The 6,495-nt window shown below is 58.2% G+C and overlaps 1 long non-coding RNA gene across 1 annotated transcript; it reads right to left on the minus strand.

Annotated features, from left to right (window-relative positions):
• Window positions 1-1,166: 1,166 nt before the first annotated feature.
• Window positions 1,167-2,660, minus strand: LOC135425720 (uncharacterized). Its single transcript, XR_010435718.1, has 2 exons — window positions 2,525-2,660; window positions 1,167-1,699 (listed from the first exon to the last, which is right to left on the minus strand). It is a non-coding gene; the product is annotated as an uncharacterized LOC135425720 (long non-coding RNA).
• Between the last annotated feature and the right edge of the window lie 3,835 nt (window positions 2,661-6,495).

Genomic DNA, 6,495 nt, shown 5'->3' on the forward strand with positions numbered 1-6,495 from the left:
GGGCTGCCCGCGCCGGTGCCCGCCGCCGCCCACGAACCTGCCGCCCGCGCCCGGCGCCGCCGAGCGCCCCGCCCTGTCCCCACAGCGGGAAGCGGCGCGGCGAGACGGCGCTGCTGGCGCGGGGCGGGGGTCCGGGTCGGGGCGGAGGTCAGGCACCAGGTTAAACGCCTCTCTGAGGCGGGAAGGGGGGGCGGGGGGGGGGGCCTCTCACCGCCGTCTTGAGTGTGGCGTCGGCTAAGTTCCGGTCCTGGAGGCGCCATCTTGAGTGTGGCGTCCGGGCGAACTTCCGGGCCGGGGCCGCCATCTTTAGTGTGGTCGTTCCGGTCCTGGCGGCGCCATCTTTACTGTGGGCTTGGCGGACTTCCGGGCCGGGGCCGCCATCTTTAGTGTGGTCGTTCCGGTCCTGGCGGCGCCATCTTTACTGTGGGCTTGGCGGACTTCCGCGCCGGGGCCTGGAGGACTTCCGGTCGCTCTCTACTTCCGGTGACCGAGTTTACCCAAATTAGCGTCCCTCCTGGCTAATTTCTGCGCTTTCACCCCAAAAAATCTTCATGTTATTCCCCCCACACACACCCCGGGAGAGACGGGAGACCGCCAGTCCCGCCCTGCCGCCGGAACCGGCCCTTAACTCGAGCAGGGAGCGCTGCGCCGGCACGAGAGCCACTGCGCATGCGTCGCCGGTCCCGCTCCTGCCTGCCCTTGCTTACCACGTGATCGCCGGCGTCTTGCCAACGACTGCGCATGCGCCGGCGTCGCCACCTCGGCTCCCCCCCCCACCCCGCCGCCCGACCGCCCGGCTTCGCTTTCTTACTGCGGCTCCCCCTCCACTTTTTCGGCTCCCTGGGCTTCCCTCACCCACATTTTGGGGTCCCCTTCTCACATTTTTGGGGTGATGACCCCGCAATTTACGGTTCGGGGGGGGGGGGGAGGAGAGGAAACGGGGTGCCCAAGAAGGGGTTTCTTTTTTTTTTTTTTCTTTTTCTCTTTTATTTCATTTTCATTTTATTTCCTTTTTAGGTTTTTTGCCTTTTTTTTTTTTTTTTAATTTTCTTTTGTTTTTTATATTTCCTTTTTTATTTCGTTTAGTTTTTATTCTCTTTATTTTTCATTTTCTCTCCCAGTGCTCCCCAGTAACACCCAGTGCTCCCCAACAACCCCCAGTAACACCCAGTGCTCCCCAGTAAACACCCAGTGCTCCCCAACAACCCCCAGTAACACCCAGTGCTCCCCAAAAATTGACCCAAAACCGACCCAAATCACCCCAAAAGCTGACCCAAAACTGACCCCAAAACCTGACCCAAAACTGACCCAAATCACCCCAAACAATGACCCAAAACTGACCCCAAAACCTGACCCAAATCATCCAAAAAACTGACCCCAAACTCTGCATTTATTTGGCATCATTTCCTCTCAAAAACAACATCTCCAATTTAGCCATCATTTTAAAATCATCCCAGGAATCAAAAGGGACTGGAAAACACACAGAAATCATTCCTACACCCACCAAATCTTTAGGAATTGGAACCCGATTCCCTCATCTCCCTCCTGGTTTTTCTTGGCTGGAAAACCTGATGATCCCCGCTGGCTATTTTTAGGCTGCTTTTCTTCCACAGCTCCTTTCTCCCAGCTGAAACCTCCTGGCACATTCAGGGCTTATCTGGAGGGAAGCCCCTCTGAAGTATTTCCTCTCGTGGCAATTCTGTGGGATGAAGAAGTAAAAAAAGCACGTCAAGAGCTCCTTCTACCCCCTTCCTTCGCAAACACCCTCCCAGTTTGTCCTTGGCTGCTCCATCCCCCCGGCACCCGCACCCGACGCTTCGGCTCCGCTGGCAAAGGGACAGCAAGTGCACAAGCAAGTTCAGTGCTGGGCAGGGGCTCCCTGGGGAACGGCACTTCAGTGCTTTAGTCCGTGGCCTTTCCTGCTGCCCTCCCTCCCGGAGGCAGAGGATGACCCGGCCCTTGTTTCTCCCACGCTCGCAGACCCAGGTCCTGCTCCTTTGGCCCCACTTTTCTTGGCAGACCCGGCCTCATTTTCCAGGGTCCCCAGGAAACTTCTGCACTTGACCCATTGCTGAGTGCAGAGCACAGGGCAAGGGAAGGACAAATTTCTCGGCACCCACCCCCTGGAATTTTCCTTCTCCGCAGCACGCTCCCGTTCCCGCTGTCTCCGCACGAGTCCTCCTTCTCCCAGCACCTCAGAGAATGTCCTTTTCACCCGGGTCCCGCTTACCGGCGTCCAACAAAACACGCTGACAACATTTTTCAGGATGCCAGGGGAGAGATATTAGAGCACACTGCACAGGGAAGCTGAGCCTGCCCCTGGATCCCTGCAAGTGTTCCAGGCCAGGCTGGACGGGACTTGGAGCAACCGGGGATGAGAGGGGAAGGTGCCCCTGCCCACGGAAGACAGGGTGGCCTTTGAAGGTCCCCTTCAAACCAAATCGCTCTGGGATTCCCCTCCAAAATCACTACCAAAGAGACACAGTAATCAAAGCAGAGGGACCGCACTCCCAGCTTTTCTTACCTGCAGGCACACAGCACGTTGGACATAAAAGCCACGGGGTTAGTCCTGCCAGAGGCGTCCGGCACACCCACGTCGACCGAAGGGAAAGAGGGAGCCTGGGAACACGGAGTAAAAGACACTTTAATTAGGAGTACACTGAGCAACAGCCAGGTCATTCACACAGACAGCTTCACTGTCCAGTCATACAAAAAGCACTCACCGAGGCCTCAGTTAGGATGGTTCCTGACGCTGACCGGGTGAATGCCTCCCTGGAAGCCCGCTCTGCTCCTGCCAGGCACCGGGGCTCCCCCAGAGGGGCTTTGCCAAGCGTCCAAGGGAAATTAAAATTACAGCCTGGGCAGGAAATTAAAATTACAGTCCGGCAGGACCGCTCCTGGCCAAGGCCACCGGTCCCTGCAAGTCAGACCACTCACCACCCGGGGCGAGGATTATCGGGGGCACGCCTCCAGCTTTCATTCTCCAGAAACTCCAGTTCTTTCTGGCACCGCTTGCCAGAAAGTCTTCCCCTGCTGGAAGAGGTCACTTTAGTCTTTCGAGGGGCCAGACTGCCAAAGCCCGGCCAGTCCATTCCCACAAGGAAAGGTAGCTTGGTCTTGGACAGGATACTGGGGGGGAGACACAAAATAAAAGTTTAATTTAAAACTTCCTGGAAGAGAAAGCAATTCAAACATAAGGCAGACAAGACTCGTGCAAAACTGAATTACACTGGACTTCAAAGGAGAATTATTTCCCTCTGCACCTCAGAGAACCCAAATTTTCACCCAGGTCCTGCTTGCCATCGTCCAACAAAACGTGCTGACAAAATTTTTCATGATGACAGTGGAGAGCTATTAAATGCACACTGCACAGGGAACCTGAGGCTGCCCCTGGATCCCTGCAAGTGTTCCAGGCCGGGCTGGATGGGACTTGGAGCATCCAACCGGGGATGAGAGTGGAAGGCGTCCCTGCCCACGGAAGGCAGGGTGGCCTTTGAAGGTCCCCTTCAAACCAAATCGCTCTGGGATTCCCCTCCAAAATCACTACCCAAGAGACACAGCAAGCAAAGCAGAGGGACTGCACTCCCAGCTTTTCTTACCTGCAGGCACACAGCACGTTGGACATAAAAGCCACAGGGTTAGTCCTGCCAGAGGTGTCCGGCACATCCACGGCAACCGAAGGGAAAGAGGGAGCCTGGGAACACGGAGTAAAAGACACTTTAATTAGGAGTACACTGAGCAACAGCCAGGTCATTCACACAGACAGCTTCACTGTCCAGTCACACAAAAAGCACTTACCTACCAGGGCCTCAGTTAGGATGGCTCCTGACGCTGACACCTCCGTTTGCCCCGGGGGGTCAAGAATAACATCCCTGGGAAGAAGTCACCCCGAACAACAAAAAGGGAAAATTAGTGAAGCACGGGGTCCTCTTCTGACTAGATTGCCACCAGCATTCCATAGCAAATGCCATGACTATTCTGTTACAGACGAGAAAACCCTGTTCTCCCAAACAAACAGCGAGGAGATTTATGGGCACGCCTGAAAATCTCCTGTGAGGAACGTTTTGTAACTAAGGAGCAGGTGCTACCTTGAGTTGAAGGCATCGATTTGACAGACACTTAGTACAGCAAACTCTTCAGCAGAGCAATTAATTGCTGCCTATTTGAACAGCAGGGGAGAGAAAATGACAGTCTAATAGAAGACAAGAAAAGCAGAACCGGAATCAGCAGACTTTTCTTCCATCTCTCCTGAGAAAGTCTAGTTTACCTGTTCTAATTCTGTGCCCTTTTCTACATGAAACTTAGACCAAGGCTGAAAAAACAACTAGAAAACACGGAGAGAAGCTTTTTAGAATTTCACAGGATTTTCCCAAACCGATCCCAGAGAAGCAAAACTCGGTAGAATGTACTCACCCCGAGGCATTTTGTCTTTTTTCCATAAGCTTCATCACCTGATTGAAAAAGCAGAGTAGAGGCTCACAACAGGAAAACGTCATCTTCATTTCCTAAAAGAAGCTACATCAATTTGCACAGCTGCAGGCGTGTATCCAGACGTTAAAGTCTTTCAGCTTTTCAGAGGGTGAGAATGCCCTGCTAAGGAAGGCTGAAAAATGCTCGGAGCCTGCCCAGGTCAAAGAGCCCCTCGATTTTGTCTGTGTTCCAGTCCCTGGCTAAAGAAAGGGCAGAAGAAGCGCAGTTGTTGCTTGCCTTTTCCCTCAGAGGTTTTGCCAGGCGCCGGGCCAGCCCGGGCACTGCGGGGGAAGGCCGGCAGTGCCCAAACCCCGCCGCTTTCCCGGGGGCGTCGCTTGCGAGAGCGCCCCCGAGCGCCGGGCCCTGCCTCACAGTCGCCGCCTGGCGGACACGGCCGGGAGCGGCACTGCAGCCGCGCGCGGCACTGCAGCCGCCCCCCCCCCCCCCCACCTTGGCGAGACCCGCGGCGCCTTTCGCGCGTACGGGCCTTTGTTCCCGAAAACCTGCCCTTGCCTAGGAAAAGCTGAGCAATTCACAGAGTTGCTGTTTCTATCCCAGCTTCCCAAAGGATTTCTCTCTCCCGGCAGCGCAGACAGGGTCCCCGAGGCAGCGCAGACCCTCCCCGCGGGGGGGGTGGGGGGGCGCAATGCCAGGGCACATCCGAACCCAGCCCTGCGGCGGCACGCAGGTGCAAGTTTCTCCGCAGAGGCGAGAAACTTGCCTGTCGCTTCCCCTGCCTGCAGTCGCCGATGGCCGCGGGAGAGGCAGAAGAGCGGCCGCGCCCAGCTTACCCCGGGGACGATCTCCGTGGGATCTGGCGCCGTGGGTCGCTTCCTGGGGAGGGGGGGGGAAGGCGGCGGCGCAGCTCCGACAGCATCTCCAGGGCACGGCGGGAGCGGGAGCGGAGGGGAGCGGGGGGGGGGGGGAGCGGGGACGGGAGAGGAGGGGAGCGGAGCGGAACGAGGCGGGCGGGCGGAGCGCCGCGCGCGCGGCGCCGAGGGGGGCTGCCCGCGCCGGTGCCCGCCGCCGCCCACGAACCTGCCGCCCGCGCCCGGCGCCGCCGAGCGCCCCGCCCTGTCCCCACAGCGGGAAGCGGCGCGGCGAGACGGCGCTGCTGGCGCGGGGCGGGGGTCCGGGTCGGGGCGGAGGTCAGGCACCAGGTTAAACGCCTCTCTGAGGCGGGAAGGGGGGGCGGGGGGGGGGCCTCTCACCGCCGTCTTGAGTGTGGCGTCGGCTAAGTTCCGGTCCTGGAGGCGCCATCTTGAGTGTGGCGTCCGGGCGAACTTCCGGGCCGGGGCCGCCATCTTTAGTGTGGTCGTTCCGGTCCTGGCGGCGCCATCTTTACTGTGGGCTTGGCGGACTTCCGGGCCGGGGCCGCCATCTTTAGTGTGGTCGTTCCGGTCCTGGCGGCGCCATCTTTACTGTGGGCTTGGCGGACTTCCGCGCCGGGGCCTGGAGGACTTCCGGTCGCTCTCTACTTCCGGTGACCGAGTTTACCCAAATTAGCGTCCCTCCTGGCTAATTTCTGCGCTTTCACCCCAAAAAATCTTCATGTTATTCCCCCCACACACACCCCGGGAGAGACGGGAGACCGCCAGTCCCGCCCTGCCGCCGGAACCGGCCCTTAACTCGAGCAGGGAGCGCTGCGCCGGCACGAGAGCCACTGCGCATGCGTCGCCGGTCCCGCTCCTGCCTGCCCTTGCTTACCACGTGATCGCCGGCGTCTTGCCAACGACTGCGCATGCGCCGGCGTCGCCACCTCGGCTCCCCCCCCCACCCCGCCGCCCGACCGCCCGGCTTCGCTTTCTTACTGCGGCTCCCCCTCCACTTTTTCGGCTCCCTGGGCTTCCCTCACCCACATTTTGGGGTCCCCTTCTCACATTTTTGGGGTGATGACCCCGCAATTTACGGTTCGGGGGGGGGGGGAGGAGAGGAAACGGGGTGCCCAAGAAGGGGTTTCTTTTTTTTTTTTTTCTTTTTCTCTTTTATTTCATTTTCATTTTATTTCCTTTTTAGGTTTTTTGC

Source organism: Pseudopipra pipra, chromosome 22, assembly GCF_036250125.1.
Source record: "Pseudopipra pipra isolate bDixPip1 chromosome 22, bDixPip1.hap1, whole genome shotgun sequence".
Taxonomy (NCBI): domain Eukaryota; kingdom Metazoa; phylum Chordata; class Aves; order Passeriformes; family Pipridae; genus Pseudopipra; species Pseudopipra pipra.